Here is a 15,972-nt window from a genome sequence, read left to right on the forward strand (position 1 = left end):
CCTATCCCTACCTTTGTGCTTCTCTGAGGATGCTCCCCCACCCACTCACCCACTCTCCCTCCTCAGTACTCTAGCATTCCCTTATGCTGGGTCATTGATACTCTACAGGATCAAGAAGCTCCCCTTCCATTGATGCCAGATAGTGCCATCCTCTGCTACATATGCAGCTGAAGCCATGGATCCTTCTATGTGTAATCTTTGGTTGGTGGTTTAGTCCCTGGGAGCTTTGGGGATCTGGTTGTTTGATATTGTTGTTCTTCCTATGGGGTTACAAATCCCCTCAGCTCCTCAGTTCTTCTCCTAACTCCTCCATTGGGGTCCCCATGCTCAGTGTGATAGTTGGCTGTGTGCATCCACATCTGTATTGGTCAGACTCTAGCATAGCCTCTCAGGGGACAGCTATACCATCGGCCTGATACCTAAGAGAAGATGCCCAATACAAAACAATGTCAATGTCATCTTTAGAAACTCTTTGTTTTCTAATGTTGTGTTAGGGTACTTTTTAATTTTACATTATTGGTCTTTTGTGCATAAGTTAGATATTCTGGTTTTGTGGCTATTTTTATGGAATTCTAGGTTGTGAGAACATGAGTGTGTGTGTCTATGTTTCTGTATCTATATTTGAATTCATTTTTTTGTTCTTTTTCTTTGGCTCTTTTTTTCCTTCTGTTTGTTTCTTCTTTTTGTTCTGTTTGTCACAGTATAATTTATGTGATTTTTCTCTTATTTTATGTAATTGTTATTCTACAGATACCTGTTTTATTTCTAAATCAATTTTCAGTAAAAAATAAATCCCAGATCCAAATAATAAAGTTAGCAAACAAACAAATAAATAAAGTGTCTTCTTCATTTTATTATTTAATAAGATATTTAGATTTTTTTATCTGTAAAATATAGTTTGCTAGCATTCTAACACATGTCAGTTGCTTAACTCACCTCTTTAGAATTAGGAAAGGACTGAGTAAGGTTCTCTCAGCTTTGAGGAAAAGATACATATGTGAACCATTTAGGAAATCAGGTATAATTTTCAAATTATACTAAACCTTAAAATGTAGAACTGTTGAGAACATTGGTAATCTGAAACTTTTTTTTTTTTCTGGGTTCAAATCTAGGTTTTGGTTATATACTCATATAATTATGTTTCTAATATTCACTATTACTATGGAGTTCACAATCAGGACAGAATGTATTTCAGACATCAAGTGTTTGTGTTTATGCCCCTTATATAATGCATTCAATGCTAGAGCCAAGATGGCTGTGTTTAAGGAAAACAGTATGCAATCTCTTCTATCAAGAACCTACAACCAAAGTATACCTCTTTGTGAAAGGGTTGATGCCAAGAAATGGGGATGCTGAAAGAGAGAAAAAATGGAGAAGAAATTCATAAAATATTATTGTAGAGACAATAAGAAAGGAGGGGAGGCATATAATAAATGACATATATGTTAGAATAGTAAAATATTTCTGCCACTTAACAAATATTTTTTCATGAAAATTTTTAATCTCCCTTGTGTGTGCATTTCTCTGTTTTGTATGTGTAGTGCCTGTACTTGATTGTACAGGTGCACATAACTGTCATTCTGTCTCTGTCTCTGTGTTCTGTGTTGTTTAAGGAAAGACATTGGATGTCTGTCTCTTCTACTCTCTGCCTTAATGCCTTAATGCCTTCTCAGTGACCTGGAAGCTTTTCAGTCCAGCCAGGGCTGGGAAGCCATACATCAGCACCCATCTGCTTATGCCCCTCATACTGGGAGTTTCAGACAGGGCATAGGCAGCAATTTGAGGCTTTGAGTTGGGTGCATGGGACTGATAATAAGATGTTTTGGGTGCTTCTGCTTAAGAAAAATTACTCTTACTCACTAATCCACTTTCCTGGCCCTATATGTAAGATACTTAAGGGCTCATGTTCAGCTGCTTTAATTAACTGGGATAAGCTTCTCAAGCTATGCTGTTTTTCCATACTTAGATGCTTTAACAGAGGCATTCGTAGCTCCCTCTGTTTAATTTAACTTGCCATGTCATGTGCTTGTTGTGACCCCTGCAAGATGACAGATTCTTGTAAGTGTCTGAAGGTCTATTTTGCTGTAATTTAGCCTGGTTTATATAAGTTCACTATATGTCCTGGGTTTTTCATGTAATTCCATGCTCCCAATATTATATAAAGACAAATAAACTGCATTTTGACACCAACTTGCTCAAAATGTATCATACTCATGCCTAACCTGATTACACATTAATGTGGTGACCAATGTAAATAATACTACTTGGTCATTTAAAATTTAGTAGAGAATGTTAGACATAAGATAGATTATTGATAGAGAAGATCCAAAATTGAATGTTTCAAAAGGGAAAGGGTTGTTATTTAACTTAAAATTTCAAATAAATTAGTAATAAATACATCAGCAACTGAGATTAAACTTTTTTATTATTTAATTTATTTACATCCTAAATGTTCCCTCCCTGGTTTCCCTTGCAGAGTTCTTTCCTCTCCCCCCATCTCCAATCACCTTCACCTCTGCGGTGGTACCCCTCTCATTGGGGATTCCCCCACCCTGGCACATCAACTTTTTTCATGATGAGGTACATCCTCTCCCATTAGGGCCATAAAAGGCAACCTTCTGCTACATATGTGCCAGGGAACTCTGTCAGGCCACACGTACTCTTTGGTTGGTGGATAAGACTCTGAGAACTCTCAGGGGTCCAGTTTAGTTGACACTTTTGGTCTTCCTGTTGGATTACTATCCCCTTGAGTCCCTTCAATCTTTCTCCTATATCTTCCATAGGGGTCCCATAACTCTGACCAATGCCTGGCTGTGAGTATCTGCATCTGTCTCATTCAGCTGTTGGATAGAGCGTCTCACAGGACAGCCATTCCAGGTCCCTGGCTGCAAGCCCACCTTCACATCAATAATAGTGTCAGCCTACCCATGGGATGGATTCCAAGTTTGGCTGGCCACTGATGGGCCATTCCTTCAGTCTCTGCTCCATTTTTCTCCCTTCATTTCTTTTAGACAAAATAGATTTCAATAGAAAGTTTTCTAGGTAGATTGCTGTCCCCATTCCTTTACTGGGGGTCCTCTCTGGATACAAAAGGTGGTATGTTCAGTTTACACACCCCCATTCTTGGTATTTCAGCTATGGTTACCCAAATTGAGTCTTGGGAGCCTCCCCATGCTATGTCTTTGTAACTTCCTAGAGATTAGGCCCCCTGTCAGTCTTGTCAGTTGGATATTTCCATTCATTCTCCTGGCCTTCTGGTCCCCTCACCTGTCTCTCCCCATACCTGATCCTGCTCCCTATTTTCCTCTCACATATCTCCCTCCAGTGTATCTCCTTCCCTCTGCCTCCCATGACTTTTTGTTCCTCATTCCAAGTGAGATTTAAATATCCTTGCTTATATCTTCTTGTTTAACTTCTTAGGGTCTGTGACATATATTATGGGTTTTCAGTACTTTTTTGGCTAATATCCACTATTGGGTATATACCGTGCATGTCCATTTGGATCTGGGTTGCCTCACTCAGCATGATATTTTCTAGTCCCATTCATTTGTTTGCAAAATTCATAATGTCCTGGATTTTAATAGTTGAATAGGGTAACATTGTGTAAATGAACCACATTTTCTGTATCCATTCTTCAGTTGAGCAACATCTGGGTTGTTTCCACCTTCCAGCTATTATGAATAAGGATACTATGAACATAGTAGTAGAACATGTGCCCTTGTTGTATGGTGGAACATCTTTTGGTTATGTGCCTAGAAGCAGTATAGCTGGGTCTTCAGGCAGAACTATTTCCAATTTTCTGAGAAACCTCTAGACTAATTTTCAGAGTAGTTGTACAAATTTGCAATCCCACAAGCAATAGAGAAATGTTTTACTTTCTCAACATCCTCACCACTATGTGTTGTTGCTTGAGTTTTTATCTTACATGAGTCATAAGAACAAATAGTGTTTTCACTTGCTATACTTTATAGATAAACTTAAGGCTATTTTAGCTATTTCAAATTGTATAGACAAAACTTAAAACTGAAAAAAAAACCACTCTACTTCAACTGGACATTCAGACTGATAAAAAAAAAATGACTTAAAGAGTATGTTTCTTATCTTTAAACTACTATTGTATCTCTAATCCAAGTCATAAGCTACACAAAAATAGTTGTAAATTTGGAAAAGGAAGAATCACTTTAAAAGGCTTGAAAGACATACACTAAATATGAAGAGATGTGAAGAATTGTATTCCTGAAAAGAAGACTACTTGAATTAAAGTTTGAGAAGAAGACTACTTGAATTAAAGTTTGAGAGGGTGAGGAAAGTAAGAACATTAACAAAATTTGTAATACAGTAAAGAGTAGGAGTAGAAATGAAACAGCATGAAAATGGTGCTGAACATCAACCTGTACCGATACAGACTGGTGTGTTTGACATTGGGAAATAAGATAGGAAAGAAGAGAGAGATGAAGAGTGAGGAAAAAAAGAACCATACTTAGTGATGAGTCATTTTCCTCTGGTGTTCACATGGAGTATCTTTATGATCAATGATTTAGTGCTCTAGCAATGTAATTCCCATTGAGAATGATAACACTTTAACTGTCCCTGTAATACTTAAGAGAAGATGTAAGACAGTAAGTATTGACTTGGAAATGGAGAGAGGGGAAATCACAAAGACATGTAAGTAGAAGAGATAGCCATAGAAATATATATATATATATATATATATATATATATATTTATATATATCCAGCTTATCTCTATTATGAATAATGCTACAACAAGCTATTTTTAAATGACATCATGAAATTTGTAGGCAAATGGAATGTATTAGAAACAAAAAAAATCATCCTGTGTAAGGTAACCCAGACACTGAAAGACATATGGTATATATTTTCTTATAAGTAGATATTAGCTGTTAACTAAATGATCATAAACCTAAAATCCATAGAATGAGAGAGGCTAGCTAAAGAGTAGGGCAATAGGGAGGACACATGGGCATCCCTAAGAAAAGGAAAGAGAATAAATTTGCTGGGTACACTGGAAGCAGGTGGCAACAGGAGCAGGAGGGACCTGGTGTTGGGTGAGATGAAGGGAAATTATATCACAAGTGACAACTGGAATTGGGTTGCATTTGGGGTGCAGTAAGGAAACCTACTCTGCAGAGCAAACATCCTGGAATCTATGATAGTAACTCTACTGAGAATTCCTAGTAATGGAGAATACAGAGTCTGATCTGGCCACCTTGTGTAGCCAGGCAAGGCTTCCAGTTGTTGGGACTAGGCTGTACTCAGTTGAATTGTTGCCTGGCAAAGAGGGTTCTTTCAAAATCCCTAAGTAAATAAGGAAGATACTACACTAGAACATAACTCTGTGAAAACAGTTCATTACTAAGGACAACATCCTCACATCTCATTGGAACTAGAGAGATTGAGGTGATAGCTACATAGAACCTTCAACTCTACCTTGTAGTCTTTTTGGCATGAGAAGATACAAAGAAAGATATGGAAAAAAAACACCTGGAAACCATCCCAGCCACAGAACCCTCAATTTACATTCTGACCTACCTGCAAGATGTCCTGGGACAATGGTGGTGCAGAATTTGTGAGGGCGTCTATTCAGTATTTGATTTAGCGGGAGGCCTACACCACAAGACAGAGTCTATGACTTTCACTGCCTGGATAGGCAGGAATTGGAGACTGGATGTTCTAGAGACCTAGGATAATTCTTGACAGGACCAGAAGAAAAGAGGGTGGGGCAGTGTGCTATGCTCATAGATTGATGACATGTCCAGTTCTCATCAGAGAGGCTTCCTTCCTCTGCAGAAGATGGGAACAAGGCAGAAACCCACAGCCAGACATTTAAGTTAGGAGAGAGAGTTTACATCAGAATTCATCACATTCTTTCTCTAGAGAATCTGGAAGACCTGCATAGAGGAAAGAGTTTAAGAGTCAGAGGGGATGGCAGACCCCAGGAAAGCATGGCCCACCTAATCAACTAAGCAGCTCACATTGCCTCACAGAGACTGAAGAGGCAACAAGGAGTCTACAGAGGTCTGAACCAAGTCCTCTGCATATATATTATGGCTGTTAGCTAGTTGTCTTTGTGGGAATCTTAACAATGAGATCAAGTGTTTCTCTTAACTCTTGCGTGATCTTGAGATTCTTTCCTTTCCTCCTTTTAGTTTGCCTTGTCCAGCCTCACTATAATGACTTTGCCTCATCTTATTTGTCTTGTTTTTTATTATTTGACTGTTGTCTCTTAGAGGTCTGCTCTTTCCTGGAGGGGAAATGGATAAAGAAAGTATTTGTCAGACAAGAGAGATGGGGGGTAGCTGGGAGGATTGGAAAGAGGGGGAACTGGCAGTGATAGAATTGAATGAGAGAAGAATCTATTTTAATTATACATACACAACACACACATATATACATATGATGAAGAAGTCTGATATTTCTATTAAAATATGGAAGTTATAATCACTTATATAGTTTACAAATGGAATAAGAAATATAAATCCAATAAAGAGGTTTCAAGAAGTAAATTATGAATATTAATTTTAATGGAGAAAGGGATTGTTTCCAGAATTACAGGAAATATTTGAGGGGTGAATCTAGCTGAGTAATAATGGGATATTCCTATCACACAGCAGATAAAAACTTGTTTAGGCAGACTGACCTATGTATGGCTGGAGTCATTCCTAAGAGATTTGCAATATCGTGATATAAAGTATATTCTGCAACTTTAAAATTATTAGTACAATAATTTTAGGAAAATCATGTACAGGTTTACAGGGTAAGGAATAAAGACCAATAATTATATATTCTATAAGTGATAATTTAATAATATGAATCCCCTATTGCAAATTTGTAGCTGTACTGATAAAGTCATTTTAAAATGGGCACAGAATGAAGCTCATGGGATATTTTCTTTATATTAAGAAGGGAATCAAAGGCAGGTAAGCTGTCAATCTTAACAGCTGCTGATAGGGGTGATATGGGTAAAAGGAAAAAGGATATAGAATGATATTTGTGTCTTCTCACCTCGGGTCAAAGGAGAGAGCTGAGCAAAAGAAGTTGGCAAACAGCCTGCAAATGCATCAGGGAGTTTCTTTGAAGAAAGTGAGGATGTCCAAAGTTCCAATGTAAGCATCCTTAATGTTTGGGTTAATATGTAAAGTGGAGAAAGGTTAAGTTATCAGTTTTTAGAAGAAGATAGGTTAGCAGTGCTTTGTAAGCAACTGCATTAAGGGGAGTGCTTCTTGGAGGTATAAACATGTTATCTCATTAAAGTAAGAATTAGTACTTCCAACATTTTGACATGTTTTAAAGCCTTTCAGGTTTCCTTTGACCTGGTTGCCTGGCAAAGAGTTTGGCAGGCCCAGTTGGAATAATTATTAAGGGATCATACAATAGCTTATGAAATCTTGGTCAGTTTAAAATGTTAAATCTGTATCCAGGTCCTGGGGTAGAACTCAGACTGAATAATTTTAACCAAGAAGAACTTGCTTTCCTTTAATAGGCCTCAATGAAGACTTGATTCCTCTATCTACTTCCATTTCAGATAAGGGTGATGCTGCCCTTTAAGTTTTGTTGCCACGGAAACATGAAGTGTAGTCGTGAGCTGATTATAGTGGAGAGATCCAATCATTGTTGTCTCCAAGGCTGTTAATGGTTATCTAGCTATCCCAAAGTGCCAAAGATTGAGCAAAGGATCTTGTCTGTGCTGTGTCAGTGAAGTTAAGGGTATAATCTACGGAAAATCCCATGTAAGAAATCAAATAACTCAATGGGATTTGGGAGTAAGAAGTAGTGAAATTTTAATAGTTGCTTTGAGATGGTCTTGCTCAGTTCTCAGTATATAGCTTCAGATCCAGAGCTTCCATTGAAGGCAATGAGAAAAATCTGACTTTGAGAAAGAATGCAGATGGGATGTGAGATATTTGACATACGATGTGGGCACACACAGCTGAATATACAGTGGCTGAAATAATAAATAATTCTCTAAGTTATGGTTGAAAACACTGGAGTAATTGTAGAATGCACACATGGCTGAGTAACATTCAAAAGAAAAACAATCAGGTTTTATATGAATAAATGATGATTTGAATTAATTCACCATCAGTGAGAAGATGGTCACTATGTGTATTCAGGCTAACCTTCAGGTTATTAATTCATAGCCTAAGTATCACCTCAACTTAGATAATGGGTGTAAAAGATTTATACCTATAATCATTATGTAATAGTATAGTGCATGCTGGATATGATATTCTGCTATGGCCAAATAGCAGAGGACATCACACGATCCTGGAAATGAGGGTAGTGCTAGACAAAGACCTAAGACTGGGTTCATGTATAAAAGTGAACTATTTTTTGTTTTGCCACTGCTTCTTATATAGTTCATATCTAGCTACTAGCCATAGAATTGCAAGCAGAACTTGAGCAAATATATCTTTGAGCACCCTGTTGAATTTTTCCTTCCAGCACTTTGTAAACCTTGTGTCCATGTTTGTCCTGAAGGACATTCCTCCTATGCCATGCAACCAACCAGCAATTTTCTTTGATCATACTTCCATATCTGCATCAGATAAGGTATGCGCTTGAGAAAACAACTGCAAAACATCTGGACTCCAACAACTTTCACATGGTCCTCTCTCTGAAATAAACCACTGTTGAATTTTAGAGTAGAAGGTAATTGGTATCTGATTATTTCAGAAGTGTTCACATTGTCATCAATTATCAAGCTTGTGTTGAACCTTTGGCAAAAACATGTAAAAACACCATTTGGGGTAGGGAAGAATTTACTTGTCTTAATACACTATGAAGAAAACTGAACAAGGCCTCAAGGAGAGGCATGCAGTAGAATGTATGGAAAAAATGCTTCCTGCTGCCTTGCTCACAGGCTTGTGTCAATCTTTCTTAAACTGTCCTGGATGAACTGTGCAGTAAATATTGCTTCACCCTTTAGTGCTTCTGACAATAGGGTTTCACACAATAGTACTTCAAAAATTAAAACAGCCTTCCATGCACACACTCTTGACAATATAATCTGGACATTACCCCCATCTAAACTGACTTTGTTGTTCTCTTTAGACTGTGACAAGTTGCCAATTAAGAAAACTCCACCTCTTTTTACCTTACACACAAATATATCATATTCGGACATTCTGAAACTCATTCTTTATCTCCATTCAAAGTGCCATGTTGGTATCATAATATAAATATTTTAGAAGTCTTTGAAAATTACAACACTGGTAGACAGATGTAAAACTCTGGATTGTTGATGAAATGTAGGGAAATTACCAATAGTGACTGCATATCTTATATAGAAAAAGTATAACATTTTATGATATTTTTGCCATAGGAAGTGCTAAATGATGAAACGGGAGTATGTAACTTAGCTTCAAAATCATATCATAGATGGATAAGTCAGCTTACCTGAGATAGTCCATTACTGTTTTGTAACTTTTGTGTTTTAGTATATCATTTAAAATCTAGTAAAATATCAGTTCTAATTTTATACACCTCTGGGGTTATATGATTCTGAAAATACTTTGTAAATATTCCATAACAATGGCAAACCCTTTCAAATGTTTCTTAGGAATTTTACAGTCAGAAATAAAACCAAATGAAAGTAAAGAATGTGGATCTCCCTTATAAGTAACAGTCCATTATTAAAGGAAATCACAGCACAAACTCAAGCAAGAATTTACAACATAAAATAGGATGGACTGTTGTTTCTTGGCTCATGGTTTATAGGATTTGTTATAGAGCCTCAGATCATCTGCTTAGGAATGGTCCAAAGCATTTTGAGCTGAGTCGAGATGATCTCCTATAGCTATGTCAGCTTATTCTGGGCAAATCCTCAATTGAGAGTCCCTTTTCAGGTGACACTAACTTATATCCAATTGGTAGTTAAAGCTAATAGGACAATAACGCACATGAATAAATGTCAATTTGAATGTTCTTTGTAAAATATAGACAAGACTGATCTGCAAACTTTCACTCCTCAATAACTTCTTCTAAGTGTTCTTCAGTGATTAGGATAGGTATCATAGAAATGACTCAACTGTTAGAAAAGAAACACACTACAGTTGTGTCAAACTCTACATTGCATAAGATTCAATAATTCATGATCCCTTCAAATCAGGCTGGAAATACCTTTTAGTCATATTTTTTGTTTGTTCATTAATTAATCCATTCATTTATCCCTCTGTCTCCACATCTTGAATTCTAAGATTATATAGACAAGCTTTACTTTACCCAATTTATCTGATTTTGAAGATTGAAACAGAATTCCATGCATCTAACAAACTAAGATGTACTCTCAGGCCCAATTGTATCTCTTTTTACAGATAAAGTTTCAGTGGACCATAGCACAATTACTTATGTAAGTACTAGTCAATTGAATCTCTTTCCTGATATAATGACAGTGGAATCATTATGATAGACTCTACTGTTGTCACCATTGAAGTTATTTAATATCTGTTTCTTTTAAGTTGATTTCGATAATCAATATTTTTATTGGGATAGAGCCTAACTCCTGAAATCACTGCTCCAATAGTTAACATTATCATTAATTCATAAAATTCTCTATCCATTTACTATGTATGGCATAAATTGTCCTTAAATTAGCTGGGGAGTGATTGAAGATAAATATTGCATGTGTATTCTACAAATTTTTCTCTAGTCCTAGTAAAAAATATAGCATCAAAATATATTTCTCTTATTTATTTTTAGCAATTACATTCAGGTAAATATTAACCATTGTATACTGCATGTTAGAATTACTATAAGACTTAACAAATGTACATGTCTATACTTGATCATAGCTGAAAGGCTAAGAAATATTAAATGCATGGGGTTAAAATACAGCAAATATATTACTAAGATAAATAGCATTCAATTTCAATGCAGTAAAGTATTAATCTCTACGAGGATTTTTTTTTCTTCATTTAATTGCCCAATAGAATCAAGCACAGCTAAAGTTCAAAAATGAAATTGAGAACAAATACAAAATATCCTCTCTGAATTTTTCTTCCTATGAAGAGTAAATTATCAGAAGCATATTAGGGATTTTAACCCATCAACCCCTCATCTTAGGGATGAAATACACTGTCCCATTTCTTTCACTCAACTCCTGCCATGATAGAGTACCATAATTTAAAAACAATTTTCTCAGGGAAACAAATGAAGGAAGAGGTAAAGCAGATGAGATTGACTGAACATCCCCTGAAGACTTCGATGAAGCTGAAGGCTTCTAAGTAGTAACAGAATTGTATAATAAATAACTACAGATAAGTAATAAATATCTCAAACCCAGCATTATATGCATCTTTATGCCTGTAATAAAACAACAATGATCATTTATATCTAATTATATCCATTTGCCAGATACCTCAATATATTACATATATCAGTTACACACACACACATACATACATACATACATACATACATACATACAGCTACATGTTCTTTCTATAATGTCAATTAACTCCATCTTTCATAATACAGTAACCTCTGAGTAATTGTGGTTTGTCTTACTTGAGATTTTTAAATGTGTTTATCAGCTACCCAATCTTGTATAGTCTCTTCCTTTTCCCTTTCTTCTTTTGCCTTAAGACAGTTTGAAAATATGGTAACTGAAAGACCTCTCACTCAAGCCTCGGGATAATAGTGGACCCTCAAGAACTCACGAGAGACCAAGCTTGATGCAAACCACATGAGGCTGTATTCGGGGACGACTCATATCCCTGAGGGGAAAGGAGTCCCAGTTTTTATAGGTCTTCAAGGGGGAAAGGAGAAGGATGGAGTAGGGGATTTCCAGATCTAAACAATGTCTATTTTAAAATGATTTATTTCTCGAGAAATGGGTATGGGAGGGAAACAAGGAAAAAGTCTAATGAAGGTGCAGTAACTCCAGATTGGCCCCGACTGTGGTTGCTGGGGAGATTTTCCAACTCTATCCCAGCAACCAATATCACAAACACCTGACAGTGAGGTGCAGCAGTGGGCACACACATGGGTTCAAGGAATGGTCAGAACATTGGCAGACACACGGGTTCAAGGAGCAGCCAGAGAATTGTGCACCTCTATTTTTCTAAATCAGTGAGGCTACTTCTATTAAAATGAAATCTATTTTGCCAATTTCAGGGCTTCTGTGACCTTTTACATTCCGTCAGTATCTTTCAATAACCATGCCTGTATTATTCACAGAAGTATCCATGCAATTCTATATATTCCTTTTTAAATTGAAAGTTTCTTACATTTTTTTCTGCACATGTTCACTATGCATACTGACCACCCACCTCACCTTCCAGCTTCTCATCACTTCCTATGAATCCATTCCATTCTATGTCCTCTCTATAAATCTTTTCTTGTTTTCATACCTATTTGTTTTTTTTTTATTAACTCAGTTTAACATGAGTCAGCTGTATTGTTATGGCTTTGAACTATTCTCTGAAGCCTGGTGGGTACTGTAGGAGTTATCCAATTTAAGATAATTATCCTGCCTATTCAAGAATCTGTGAGTAACTGAGAGTTCATCTGTGAAAGAGAGTCCTGTGAGTCAACCCCTGTTCACTGGCTATTGAACAGGCCTGGTCTTTGTTGGGCCTAGTAGAGATAACTATAATTAGCATTGGCCAATGATTGCAACAGTTGTATGTATACTCGGAGATGGGATTTCAAAGCCCTTCATCTTATTTCATGGCTTTTACATACTTCCTTTTTAATGTCAGGTCATATTCCATGAGTCTCAGAGAGAGTGGTAAGTATAAAGTGTAATTAACTTACTTAGAACTGGGCTCACAGCCCTTAGTTATTCTCCGCATTTTGGAGAGCTATGGGTCTCTGCCTTTACCTCGTCTTCATCGGGACAGGTTTCCTGGATTAATGCTTAGGGCACTATTTTGTACGGGTATAATCATAGATATTTAGAGTGCAGCTAAATGTTTCCTAGGTTTAGGTGAACCTGACTCATTGCATACATTCCTTACAAAAAGAGAAAATTGTGTGTGTGTGTGTGTGTGTGTGTGTGTGTGTGTGTGTGTGTACTCGCACACACTCACATGCACATGAACGTTCTGGCAGGCACACAGGAAAAGTGAAGAAAATATCAAACTGTTTCATTCATATGAATCAAGGTTTTGGGACAAGTTTCCTCACTGGACTTATACTAGTTATGAAGCGGACTGGCCCCAGTCAGTCTCCTTCAATCCATGGAAGAAATTGGGGGTTCTGGTTACAGGCAAGCAAGGAGTTGGCACAGATGAAAAACAAATACGGACACAAGGGAGTGTGGTATCTGAATGTAATTTATCTTAAAGGGAGGACCAGTCTTATAAGTGACTTTTATACAAAACAGAAGTATGCATACAAAAAGCTAACAGGAACCAACTGGGATAAAATCTATGTTAACAACTGGGATTAAAAGCAGCCCCACCTAAGGTCAGTTTAATCTTAGAAGCCAGGGGCAAGGGCTTCATGCCCTTGCCATACTCTCAAATTCTAGTCTATTGTATAGTCCACCTCCCTCCTAGGCCATTGTAAATTCCTGTGTATGGGTGTAACTCAGCTATCTATAGTTCTAAGTATTTACTCTAGTTCCTTCTTAGACCACAACCTTCCTTCTTCCTAAATCATTGTAAATTCCTGCATATGGGAGTAACTTGGCTATTATTCTAAGTGATTGTGTAGGGGGAATTTTTACTAATAAGTAATATAGTCTGCCATACAGAACTATAATAAGAATTCTAAAATTACTTTGCTAAGCTTGCCCTGAGATTTCTAACTCTATGTAGTAGATAGTAATGCCTGATTTCTTTCACTATCTCTCTTACAATACTATAGGCAATTCTGGTTTTGTTTGTTTGTTTGTTTGTTTGTTTTCGACACAAGGTTTCTCTGTGTAGCCCTGGCTGTCCTGGCACTCACTTTGTAGACCAGGCTGGCCTCGAACTCAGAAATCTGCCTGCCTCTGCCTCCCAAGTGCTGGGAATAAAGATGTGAGGCACCACCACCCTGCTAGAGGCAATTCTGAATGTCAAGGAATAGGCAACATTCTTACTGAATTCCAAACCCATGGTCAGCTCAAGGACTACCTAGAGCATTGATGAAGGTCAGGAAGCAAAGTTCAATTTTGCTTAGATATTTAGAAGTCATTGCTTGGAGACACCTATAATAAAACAATACTGAGGGAAAGCACACAGATCCGTTCACAAACTAAAGCAAGGACATTATTGGAGCGTTCGATATACAGGATGTCACGGTTCCTGGAGACTAAGTTTCTGTGAACTTTTTGCCTTGGGACTGTGTCCAGGTTTCAGGCCCTGTCACGAGTGTCACTATTGGAGTGGATGTAGCAAGTTACTTTTCTGTTGCCATGGTAAAATATGACAAAGACAACTTATTTTTATGGGATATCTTATTATTTACAAGTCAAATATTATCCCCTTCCTCAGTTTTCCCTCTGGAAACCACTTATCCCATCTCCCCTCCCTCTGATTCTATGAGGGTGCTCCCCCACTCACCTACTCCTGCCTCCCTGCTCGGGCATTCCCCTACACTGGGGCATCAAGCCTTCACAGGACCAAGGGCCTCTCCTCCCAGTGATGCCAGATAAGGCCACCCTCTGCTACATATGCAGTTAGAGCCATGGGCCCCTCCATGTGTACTTTTTGGTTGGTAGTTTAGTCACTGGGAGCTCTGTGGGGGTGGTGCGGAGGTCTGGTTGGTTGATAATGTTGTTCTTCCTATGGGATTGCAAACCCCTTTAGGTTCTTCAGTCCTTGGTAACTTATAGAAGGTGGAGTTTATCAGGTTTACAGAACCAGAAGAATAAGAGCCTATTGTTATACAAAGTCATGGGAATAGGCAGGTATGGCATTCAGAGTAGGTGCAGAGGAGGACACACATCTTTGATGAAAAACACTAAACTGCAAACTAAAAGTGAAGTGTGATTATTATTTCTCAATGCCTCCCCAAACTGACATCCTTCCAGCAGCAAGGTTATATACCTCTAAAACCTCCTGTTATATCAATTGGGAACACAACATATAGTATCCAAACTTATGGTAGATATTTCTCCTTCAGACCAACATAATGCTGAACCTCACTAGATGAATTATCAGTGACTACTAATATGTATTACAGTTCATTTTGAACTGTAAATGAAAGTTTATAAAGGTCAAAGGTGAAAACATTTGGGCTAAAAACTGAACAATGCATTTTTAAACTATAACACAGAATGTTAGGTGTTGATGCCTGAGTTCCCCCTGGTGCACATAAATAAGTGTATGAGTTGATGAATCATGAAGCAAAGAATGAAATACCAAGAATAGACAAATATCTCCTATAAAGAATGTATAAAGTATCAGCAGAGAATTTCTCCACTGATCACGCAGAATTTAACCTTTCTTGATTTTGGACATTTTTGTTTCTGAACTCAAAACAGAATAACACAAAGGGAGAACCCAAGTAACTTCACAGTAGAGAACTGTGTGATAAACCCAAATAAAATGTGATATCAAAACCATAATCTATTCTGATAGCTCCATACATATGAAGAAATGAGAATAACTCTTAAGTTCTATGCCTTGTTCACCCTACCCCTATCCCCACTGTAGCCATGAGAGATGCAGGAGGGAAATCTCAGATGAGGTTCATGGACTGTGTTGTACACACATGAGCATTATGTTTCAAAGATTTTCATGATAATTAAAAACAAGGGAAGGCTGAAAACCTACGCTCACCATAGGAAGCTCCTAAAGACAATGTGGTACCCAGGTATGAAAATAAAATAAAAATTGGAGAAAGATAATTCGATGTTTGTTACTTAAGTTCTATTTGCTGCAATCTATCAGAATCTCTGTCCAAGGTACCTTTATAAGATCCTAATGAAATAGTTAATTTTTAAACGTTTTTTTTTAATTAGGTATTTTCCTCATTTACATTTCCAATGCTATCCCAAAAGTCCCCCATACCCTCC

General features: G+C 37.3%; 1 protein-coding gene across 2 annotated transcripts in view; it reads left to right on the forward strand.

The window, feature by feature from the left end:
- Positions 1–15,972, forward strand: part of Cdh12 (cadherin 12) — a 1,068,420-nt gene that overhangs the window by 335,249 nt on the left and 717,199 nt on the right. The window lies entirely within an intron of this gene.

Source organism: Mus caroli, chromosome 15, assembly GCF_900094665.2.
Source record: "Mus caroli chromosome 15, CAROLI_EIJ_v1.1, whole genome shotgun sequence".
In the NCBI taxonomy this organism is placed as follows: Eukaryota; Metazoa; Chordata; class Mammalia; order Rodentia; family Muridae; genus Mus; species Mus caroli.